This window comes from Eulemur rufifrons, chromosome 19, assembly GCF_041146395.1.
Source record: "Eulemur rufifrons isolate Redbay chromosome 19, OSU_ERuf_1, whole genome shotgun sequence".
Taxonomy (NCBI): domain Eukaryota; kingdom Metazoa; phylum Chordata; class Mammalia; order Primates; family Lemuridae; genus Eulemur; species Eulemur rufifrons.
In genome coordinates this window covers 11,394,002-11,403,404 of record NC_091001.1, presented here as the reverse complement: position 1 = coordinate 11,403,404, position 9,403 = coordinate 11,394,002, and positions in this window count along the sequence as shown.

The window sequence follows — 9,403 nt, the reverse complement described above, 5'->3', positions numbered from 1 at the left end:
CAACCAGGCAGAATATAGATTTATAGGCAGGATGGCAGCTGTGTCCTATATTCTTAGAAAAATAAAATTCTGTTTAAATCAAAGCTCCAGTGTCCCAAAGATTATTAATTAGACAAAGGCAGGGCCACACTCCTAATAAAATACAGAGGAAATTGACAAGTAATTTAATAAAGTTCACAAGTATAGGCTTTAGCATTTCAGGTTGGCTATAAAACAGAAGGAAACACACATACACAAACACACACACACTGTTTTCAAGTTTTTAAATACATTTGTGATGGCTATTTTGTGTGTCAACTTGACTGGGCCATGGGGTGTCCTTATATTCGGTTGGACATCGTTCTAGGTGTGTCTGTGAGGCTGTTTCTGAAAGAGATTAACGTTTGAATTAGTAGACAGAGTGAAGCAGATTGCCCTCTCCAATGTGTGTGGGCCTCATTCAACCTGTTAAGGGCCTAAATAGAACAAAAAGGCTGAGCACCAAAAGAGAGAACTTTCTCTTTATTTCTGATGCTCTTCAAGCTGGGACATGGCCTTATCCTCGCTTTGCACTCAAACTGGAACTTACACTATAAGCTCTTTTGGTTCTCAAGCCTTTGGACTATAGATCTTGGGATTTCTTAGCTTCCATAACTGCATGAGCCAACTACTTATAGCGAATCTTCTATTTGTATTCTTTTCTAGAAAACCTTGACAAATAAAAAAATAGTTAAAAAGGTGTATGTTGAAAGCAATGTCAAAAAAAGATGCCCCGGTGGTCTATATGCAAGGCAGGACTCTGCTATAGCTGAGAAAAACATTGAATTCTGACTATACCACAGGTCTTTTATATTCAGAGCGAGGTGGATGCATCATTATGCTAAAGAAGTGTCAGTATCAGGGCCCATCACTTTTTGGATGCCTTCCCATCACCTTAGAATGACCCCAACAATGTTCTCACATGGTCATACTTTTGATTAAAACTGGCAAAATCAAGGTTGCTTTTTATGTCAATTAATAAAAGCAACTATGTATATACCATTACTAGATTATACCACTTAGAGCACACATGAGCTAACTTTTATTTGAAAAAAATTTAATAATTGTCTAGTTAAGGGCAAATTGTATTGTATTTTATAGTACAAATGCATTAAGCATATTTGCAACTGGGTAAATTTATAATAGACATTGGAGAAGTGCTGGTTTAAGGTAAATAATGATTTATTTTTAAATAGTAAAGGACATTAGGTAAGACCAAGACTGCCTCAGGCAGAACTATCTCAGAAACAAGAATGGACAATTCTACTGATTGCATGAATTCAGTGTGCTCAGCTGTGAGGAGCTGATAGAGGAGAGAGGACACATAGGGCAAGGTATGGGATTCTAAAGGTTGTCAAGCTAGTAGTAGAATTCAAGTTTCTTACTTCTGAGACTGACTTAGATAGATGGGATCTGGACGAGGATAGGGATGGGGATAGGGAGGTGGAATAGGAAGGGACATAGGGAGAGAAACAGAGAGAGAGACAGGGACAAAAATATTACCCTTTTATTGATAGATGCAATGGCAGGACATGCTTCCAAGTGGGGAGGAAAAAACAGCACACAGAGTGCCCTGGAAAAAGGTGAATTTGAGCTAGGACTTCGATTTATCTGGTAAATATTACCTGTGAAATGCCGGGCATATAGAAAGACAAAAAGATCAGAAAGACTTTAGAGTACACTGCTATAAATGACTTAAGAATTTTAGAGAATTTTTTAGAAGACAACTGGCACAGGTTTTGAAAGATATGCTAAGGTGTTAGCGTGTCGACTCAACATACAAAACTTAGTTTTCACAAAATTTTGTACTAGTATTTTATTAAAGTTCTAAGTTTACTTGTGAAAGAAGCTGTTTTGTAGTTACATTTTTAATGTTTGACTTTTAGACTGTGAATTCCCTGTTTTCTCATCCTGTGTTTATTTGCATTAACAGTTTTCCAAGTCACATGGCCTATATTTAGAAATATTCTTGCAAACATCTGTCTGATCTTGTAGCTTCTTGTGAATATTCAGAGAGAGGGTCTAAGACAGAGAGGTTGGAGGAACTTGCATTTTATTATTCTGAAGTTGAGGAAGATCAAGATTGTCTGAGAATTATACATTTTTATTGAATGCTTAATTAATTCAGTGTCACACTGTATTCATGAATATTGATTATAGTTTTAGAGTTCTTCAATGGCTACATAAGAATAGGTTGGTGTTTCTCAGAGCATGATTGTTAGATAACTGACATCAACATTTGGTTCATATACAAACTCTTTGGGCCTACTTTAAGAGTACAGATTGGTCTTTCTTGAAGTGAAACTCAGATCTAAACTTTTTTTTTTACATTAAAAGTTATAATCCATTGGGGCCTTTATCAAAAAAACCCAAAACAACACATGTTGGCGTGGGTGTGGAGAGACAGGAACACTAATACACTGCTGGTGGGACTGCAAACTAGTGCAACCTCTGTGGAAAGCATTATGGAGGTATCTTAAACAGATTCAAGTAGACCTGCCATTTGACCCAGCAATCCCATTACTGGGCATATACCCAAAGGAAAAAAGGTCATTCTGTAACAAAGGCACGTGTACCCAAATGTTTATAGCAGCACAATTCACAATAGCAAAGATGTGGAAACAACCCAAATGCCCATCAATACATGATTGGATTAGTAAACTGTGGTATATGTATACCATGGAATACTACTCAGCTATAAGGAATGATGAAGATACAACATCTCTATGGTTCTCCTGGAGAGAGTTGGAACCCATTATATTAAGTGAAGTATCCCAAGAATGGAAAAACAAGCATCACATGTACTCACCAGAAAATTGGTTTCCTTGATCATCACCTAAATACAAACCTGGGAACTACACCAATTGGACATCAGACTGAGGTGGGGGTGGGGGAGGGGATGGGGGTATGCCTACACAATGAGTGCATTGCGCACCGTTTGGGGAGTGGTAACACTTGAAGGTGCTGACTCGGGAAAGGGGGGGTGGGGGAAAAAAATATGAAACTATTGTTTTTAACTTGCACTGTTCACTTAATAATTTATCATGAATATTTCCCATATTATTTCATATCATTGTACAAGAAATAATGTATACATTATGAGGACATACTGTATCTAACAAGATATACTGTTAGACTCTTTGATTCTGTAAAATAAAAAAAAAAAAAAAAAAAAAAAAAAAAAAAAAAGTTATAATCCATTGGAATGAGGCCATAATGCTAGACTCAATTGTCACTATCAAGCAAGAGCTGAGCTTATCAATGTAATGCTATTATAATATAAAATATAAGGTTAAAAAGAAAAAATTCCAAATTCGAATTCAAATAGTTTCCATACATGAGGATATCATTTATATACAACACAATTTTCCATACTATTTTCATATGATATTTCAATATGTTATAAAGAAAAAAATGACATAATGTTAAAGATTGGCGAAAGCCCCAATTAAATAATATATTTGCATTAATTTAACTTTTGACAAATTTGTCAAAAATATTTTTAAAGTAACTGTCTATTTCAAATGTGAATCTGTTGGCCAAACTACTTTATAAAAATGAAAGAAAAATGAAGTTAATATTATGCTAAAAAGAAAAGAAATGAAACTTATGAGGGAAATAAAAACAGAGACTAAGAAGTTCCAAATATGACAGTAAAAATTGACAATGGGCATGTCTTATTAATCTATACAGCAAACATGATTGTCCTCCATGAAATACAAATTATGATTCCCAGGACCATAGGACAGTTAGTAATCTTTTGTATTAAATTTGAAATATCTTTGGCTTTATGAATTTGTAAATCATTGTCATAGTTAATAATAAACTACCATATATAAAGCAAACTATAATTAGATAGAAAGATGATACTTGGATAGACAGACAGACAGAATCATTACTAGTTTGGGTGTTTTTAGGAATATAAAGGCAAGATCTTGCATTTGCTTGTCAGGCATCTTCAGAAGTTAGTATAGTGTTCATAATATATTAAATAAAAAAGTGATGATCAAATATCATTACAACACCCTAATAACTCCATTACATTCGTTTAACTAAAACAAAAGGACATTGAGTCTAGAGGTGAACGAAGCATAGCCAAAGATGATATATGTTTTAATTTAAGTTCAATTTATACATTTGAGTACAAACCCCCTTGGTGAAAGTAATTTTAGGAAATAAAGTTTAGGATATGTTGCTTCAAAACTGCTGTGTTTAGTTGATAGTCCATAAATTCTCTGTTGGAGATATTACAGTCTACAGTGGATTCTAGTTAATTGGCACATCTCAGTGGAGATTGAAATATGCCAATTAGACAATGATTGTCTCATTTAAATACATAATTGCTCTTATGAACTATCAGATACATTTGAAATTAGAATGAATTTTTGAAATGCAAAACATTGACCAAATTGTATATGTACATAATTAAGACAAATTAGAAATGCAGATGTTGGGCATGATAAAAAGCATTATCATCAAGGCATATTCCCATTTCTTTTGTTTAGCAGTTTAACGAGTATTGTAATCCATCTGGTCAATACAAACTCAAAGTACACCTAATAAACACAGTCAAAAAATGAATTTTAAAACTGTGTTATTAATACTACTCTACAATAATATTATTTCAGAAATCCATCAAAGCCAAAACTGTATAAAGTTGCTGCTTTTTCATATTTAAATGTTCTAAATTAAGGCATTCATTTGGAATGAATTATTTTTTTATGGCAAAAACAAAATAATTTTTAAAATTTCAAAAGAATTTTTACACTTGAGTACAGGTTAATAGGATGTTTCTCCAATATGTACTAACATAATTGATATGGGCAAGTCTAGTTCATGAAAAAATCTTATTTTCTACAAAAAACTTCTATTAATATAACCTGGAAGACATAAAAAAATTTGTGAAATATGAGATATGGAGAGCTTTCCCTGTTAGCTCTGATAATGATTTATCAAGAATGTTGCCCTTACTCTACCCCGCAACTTAAAATTTATATTTGTGACAATTTATATATTCATAGAATATCTGTAGTATTACAAATATGAAAGACCAAAGTCCTGGTATTTTTCATTCCAGATAGTTTTTAAGCAATAATAAATTATATTTTTGTGTAATTACTTAGAAATGTAATGGGTGTGTATATTTTATCTTGTGCAGTTACAGCCAAACTATCTTATTAAAACAGCCTAAACAAGTAATAAGTTTTTTTTTTAATTTTCAAGTCTAGAAAAGAAAAGAAGTTAGAGAAATGACCATTAATACAATCAAATAGAACAGCCATTTTTCAGTATTTTCCTTTGCATAGATAATATTCACATTGTTTACATACTTTCATTGTTTTCAGTTAGCATTTATCCAATATTTAAAATACTTAAAATAACATTTCAATTACTGTATGGTACCAAACATCTATATAATTAACAACATATCCTTAAACAATTTTTTTAAATAATTATTTTATATTTCACAAAACACCGTTGTTCAACATGGTTGATTATTCAGAAAAACATATTAAAATGTGGAATCAATTGATCAAATTATATGAAAAAGTTAAGAATTTTGATACCAATTTTATGTCAAGAAACTAATTAAAATCAATTTATAATCTCACAAAAAGTGAATGAATATTCCTGTTTCACTAAACCCTGATAACTGCCATAGTAGGCAAATTATAAAGTGACTCAAACAATCCTGCCCCCCTGGTGTACCACGCTGGTATACCTCCTGCACCTAAGTGCCAATGCAGCTTATGGCCATGACGGGATGGTGGCTCCCTTGATTAGGTTGTATTACAAGGCGAATGGTGATGTCATAGCCACTCCTGCGGTTACACTGCGTTACATATACAAGACTCTCTTGTAGCTGATTGCAGGAAAAGAAGAAATCAGAGAAAAGAGTGCCTGCTAGCACAGAAAAAAGCAAAAATAGCCAGGTTGTGAACTGCCTATGGGAACCACGTGGCAAAGAACTGAGGGCAGCCTGTGGAAGATGCAAGTGATCCCCGACTACAGCTAACCTAAGCTAACATAAAAACAGGGGCCTCCCTCCTACAACTGCCAGAAACTAAATTCTGCTAATAACTACAGGAAGAATGAAGGTGTGCCAGTTCCTTGACTTCAGCTTTATAAAACCTCAAGCATAGAACTGACCTGTGCCTGGAGTCCTGACTCCTAGAAACTTAAAAGATAATATATTGTGTTGTTTAATGCCATTAAATTTGTGGTAATGTTTTATGCAACAATAAGAAATAACTATAATTGTTACCTATTATCATTTTGAATTACTGTCAAATAAATAAATATCATTTTAGTTTAATTTTTACTTTTATTCTTATGATCTCAATATTTCATATTTTGCAGAAAAAGACATTTTTAGTTTACTCTAGGCTTATTTTTTCTCATTTATTGATTTTTCTTTTGGATTGTTTTAAAATGGGGTTTATGATTTTCATATAAGTAGTAAATTCACCCTCCTTTTTTAAATATCTCTTTTCAATTTGTTTATGGAGAGTTTTATATACAAATTTTGTTTTTAATTTCATGGTTTCACATTCTGGTTTATTTTTCTTTGTTTCAATGCTTAGAAAGCCCTCTTAAATTGAAATTATATTTGCACACTTGTGGTTCCTCACTTGTAAAGGGCATTGCCAGATACCCAGGTGCTGAAGCCTAAAATTGCATAGTCAGTACTAAAATATCAGAGTCCCTCAGCCCCATATCTCAATCATCAATGTCTAGAAATATTATCTAATTAACAAATATATGCTAATACCATTTCTTTGCAGGAACTCCTGTATTGGACTGTTGTGTAAACAATAGCTAAACTTTTGATGTGTCAAGCATAGAAATCTGGAGCTGTTTTTATAGTAGTTAGCATGCTATGAGCAATGCAGATATAGTTTCCTTGAAGTAGGATTCTACAGTAACTAAAAAAAATTAAATTGTGTGACATTGGCTTAGTGGGCAAGTGAAGGTTTTACCAAAAAAAAAAAAAAAGTAACATATGAATCTTGGATTTTGGGGAAACATTATACCATGCGAAATCCTTTGGGAAATACAAAACAAAACAAACAAATCAGTTGCTCTACTAACTGAAAAGGCAGAACGCATGTCGATGGAGCCTGTGCCATTGTTTTTAATAAGGTGTTGTAAGACAGAGATTAGTTCAGGAAAGAACCATATCACTTCGAAACAGAAATAAAAGAAAAGAGCAATAGTACATAAATATGGAAGCTTACAGATTTGAAAAAACTTCTGCTTCTAAATTCCAAATAATAAAAAATCGAATTGAAAACTTTTTGAGAACAAAGTCTCACTTCACTGGCAAAGATCAAATTAAGCTTGTGGCTCCTCCATCCAAACAATTCCATTAAATTGGGGGAGGAGGAGATTGGGCTAGGAGAAAAATATTAATCAGTATTCAGAATTATATCTAGCAATGAGTTTGGTATGATAATTAATATAATATTAATTGGAGGCAAAGGGATCAGAAACACCCAGATGTAGAGTCCCTGGTCTCAAGGAAATAGAGCATAACTCTCCACACCTTAAGTGTGAGATGCTCATAGTAACTTCCTTCTAAAGAGTAGAGTATGGAAGAGGGGTAAGGGAAGAATAACTTCACAGTAAAAAACCTGACAAAGGCTACTTGAACCATGTGATCAAGGTGAATTTCAACAGTGATATTATGTTGATTGCATATATGAATTCCTGACACATTGTGATGGAAATGGCATTTTACTCTGTGGTCTTTCTCCCAAAAACCCATAAACATAGTCCAAACATGAGAAAAAAACATCATACAAACCCTAGCTAGGGAGTATAATAAAAAACACTTGACCAGAACTCCTCAAAACTATCAAGGTCATCAAAAGCAAAGAAAGTCTGAAAAACTGTCTCAGCTAAGAGAAGACTAAGGCAGCATGAAAGATAAATGTAATGTGGTATTGAATGGGATCCTGGCACAAGAAAAGGACAGATTAAAACTAAGGTAATCTCAAACCATTCACAATAAGTACAAAGAAAATGAATACCTAGTAATATATTTAACCAAGGAGATGAAATATCTTTACAAGGAGAACTACAAAACACTGAGGAAAGAAATCACAGAGGACACAAACAAATGGAAAAACATATCACGCTGATAGATTGGTAGTAGTTAAAATGTCCATGCTACCCAAAGGGGTTTACAGATTCAATGCAGTCCCTATCAAAATACTAATGTCATACTTCACAGATCTAGAAAAAATAATTCTACTCTTCATTTGGAACCAGAAAAAAGCCTGAATAGCCAAAGCTATCTTAAACAAAAAGAATAAATCAGGAGGCATCACATTACCAGACTCCAAACTACATTACAAGGCTGTAGTGACAAAACAGCATGATATTTGTATAAAGATAGAGACATAGACCAATGGAACAGAACAGAGAACTCAGACATAAAACTATCCACATACAGCCAACTGATCTTTGACAAAGCAGACAACAATATACCCAGGGGAAAAGAAGTCCTATTCAATAAATGGTGTTGGGAAAACTGTATAGCCACATGCAAAAGAATGAAACAGGACCCCTCTCTCTCACCACTCACAAACATTAATTCAAGATGGATAAAAAACTTAAATATAAGGCGTGAAACCATAAGAATTTAGAGGAAAATGTAGGGAAAAGTCTTCCAGATATCAGCTTAGGCAAAGAATTTATGACTAAGATCCCAATGGCAATCACAGCAACAACAAAAATAAATAAATGGGACTTGATTAATTTAAAAAGCTTCTGCACAGCTAAGGAAATAATCAGCAAAGCAAATAGACAACCTACAGAATGGAAGAAAATATTCACAAGCTATACATCCGATAAAGGGCTACTATCAATAATCTATAAAGAACTCAAGTAAATCAGCAAGAAAAAAACACAAGCAAACCCATTAAAAAGTGGCAAAAGACACAAAGAGAAGCTTTTCAAAAAAAGATAGATTAATGGCCGGTAAACATGAAAAAGTGCTCAATGTCACTAATCATCAGGGAAATGTAATTTAAAATCACATTGATATATCACCTTATCCCTGTTGGAATGACTTTTTATTAAAAAGCCTCAAAACGACAGATGCTGGTGGGTGCAGAGAGAAAGGAACACTTATGCACTGTTGAGGGGACTACAAATTAGTAAAATCTCAATGGAAAAATAGTATGGAAATTCCTCAAAGAACTAAAAGTAGACCTACCATTGAATCCAGCAATCCCACTACTGGGTATCTACCCAAAGGAAAAGAAGTCATTTTATAAAAAAGACACCTACACTCAAATGTTTATTGTAGCACAATTCCCAATTCCAAAGATGTGGAACCAACACAAGTGCCCATTAATCCATGAATGGATTAACAAAA